Here is a 2,624-nt window from a genome sequence, read left to right as displayed (position 1 = left end):
TTTTTTGAGAGGGAGTCTTGCTGTGTCACCCAGGCTAGAGTGCAGAGGCGCCATCTCAGCTCGTTGCAACCTCCACCTCCCGGGTTCAATCATTTCTATCTCAGCCTCCCCAGTAGCTGCAACTGTAGGTGCTCACGCCACCACGCCTGACTAATTTTTGTATTTTTAGTAGAGATAGGGTTTCACCATATTGGTCAGGCCAGTCTCGAACTCCTGACCTCAGATTATCCACTCGCTTTGGCCTCCCAAAGTGCTGGAATTGACCCACCACATGACTCCCAGGCATGACCCACTGTGCCCAGCCCCTAGAATGTTGTTTTTATTCTGCTCAGAGATTGTTTGCCTTTTCCCAAATCTTGAGGTGTGCGTCGCAAAGCCTCACAAGGCCTCTGTAACCTTGTTCCTTCATAAGTGCCGAGTTCTCCACCTGGTTGTGGGGAGGGAGAGAGACATGGGCGAGGGTATCCCCACCACTGCTTCAAATTATTGTGCGCTACTGGATCCCCACCCTCTGTTCTGCTTTATGCTTGAAGCCAACAGACAGATGCTGTACACCGAACTGCTGCCCCTGGCCTTCATGGTCATGGCAGCCCCTCTGTCGTGGGCTGTACCCAGAGGCTGCTGTCATGGCCACCCCATTTTGGAGGTGAGGGGCCTGCAGCTGAGCCTGCACAGGGTCACACTGGTTCTTCCGGTCTCCTGAGTCTCTCTTGGGGGCTAACTAGCCCAGTCTCCGGAACTTCAGGAACCCTCCAGCCAGAGACAGGAGATGTGAAACTCATGAGTGTTGAGAAATCAGCAAGGCCTGAGGAAGAGGAAAGACTCCAGGCCTGAAGCAACATGCTTCCCCTTGCACCAGCTGCCCTTTCTGAGGAATGGGCTTGTGGTTCTGTGAGGAGGGGACACCAAATGCCCGCCTTGTGCAAAGTGCTGCACCCTTTACTGAGCTTGTTCAGATTGACATCCTCTCTTTCTCCTCACCAGAGGCCACAGAGAAGAAACTGCTCAGGCTCTGGAGACAGACTGGGTTTGAATCCCAAGTCTACTTTGGGCAGTTTCTGTAACATCTCAGAGCCTCAAGGTGGCAAATGGCCAAGGACAGGGGCTCTGGACTCAGATCAACTTTGGAAGAGTCCTGGATGCACCCCCTACTCTGGATTCAGAGGGCAAGTAGTTCACCTCTTGGAGCCTCAATTTTCTCTTCTGTAGAGTAGGAGCAATAATAGTGCCAACAATTAAGACAGTCAGGAAGACGTTCTTAGCTTGTGCTCTCTGGTGCATAGGAAGAGCTCAAGGCATCATGTCTCTTATGTTTCTCAAAGTCGCCATTATTGTCATCCAGGTTTCTCAGCTGCTTTGTCTGTCTTCTAAATGAGCTCCATGGATCCTCCATCTTGGCCACATTAATTAGATAATTCTTTCTAAAGGAGCCTAATATTTAGCGATACCTTCATTACAACTGCTTTTCTGTAGATTTTTCTTATCCTGAGTGGGGTGAACATCATTCAAAAAATTAGGCCAGTCTTGGTGGCTCACACTTATAATCCCAGCGCTTTGTAATGCCAAGATGGGAGGGTCGCTGGAGACCAAGAGTTCAAGACCAGCCAGGGAAACAAAGCAAGACTCCATCTCCACAAAAAAAGTAAAAATAAAAAAATCAGCCGAGCGTGGTGGTGCATGCCTGTACTCCCAGCTACTTGGGAGGCTGAGCTGAGAGGATCACTTGATCCCAGGGGTTCGAGGTTACAGTAAGCTATAATTGTGCCACTGCATTCCAGGTTGGGCAATAGAGGGAGACCCCATCTCTAAACAAAAAAAACAAAAGCAAATAAAAAGAAGAAATGAAAATAAAATAAAGTAAAATTGCTTCTGCTTTTAAGGATGATCTGGAATGTTCCTTTTCATAGGTGGCATGTGTTTTGAGAGAGAGAGAGAGAGAGAGAGAGAGAGAGAGAGAGATTGATTGATCCAGGTCAGGAATGCCCTCCCTTTTACTCCATCCTCCACAGCCCGCTTAAATCCCAGTTAATTCCATGACATCTTCTGTGCTTACTCTACTTCAAAGTGATTTCTCTCTCTCTTTCTCTTCAAATGGCTTTTTATTGTTCACTGCTATGTTAGTGATTTGAAAGACCAGGTGACCTCTCACCCATGACGGAGCTTTTGTACAGCAGGGCTGTGCTTTATACAGAATGATCAGCTACCAAGAGCTCTTAGATGCGGCCCAGGAGCAATGGCTCATGCCTGTAATCCCAGCACTTTGGAAGGCTGAGGCGGGCGGGTCACCTAAGGTTGGGAGTTTGAGGCCAGCCCAACAAACTGAGATAAACCCCGTCTCTACTAAAAATACAAAAGTAGCTGGGCATGGTGGTACATACCTGTAATCCCAGCCACTCAGGAGGCTGAGGAAAGAGAATCGCTTGAAACTGGGAGGCAGAGTTTGTGGTGAGCCGAGATAGCACCATTGCACTCCAGCCCGGGCAACAAGAGTGAAACTCCGTCTCAAAAGAAAAAAAAAAAAGAAAGAAAGGAAGGAAGGAAGGAAGGAAGGAAGGAAGGAAGGAGGAAGGAAGGAAGGAAGGAAGGAAGGAAGGAAAAGAAAGAAAGAAAGAAAGAAAAAAAAA

Source organism: Rhinopithecus bieti, unplaced genomic scaffold (genome assembly GCF_001698545.2).
Source record: "Rhinopithecus bieti isolate Rb0 unplaced genomic scaffold, ASM169854v2 scaffold_30732, whole genome shotgun sequence".
NCBI lineage: Eukaryota > Metazoa > Chordata > Mammalia > Primates > Cercopithecidae > Rhinopithecus > Rhinopithecus bieti.
Note: the sequence above shows the minus strand (reverse complement) of the source record.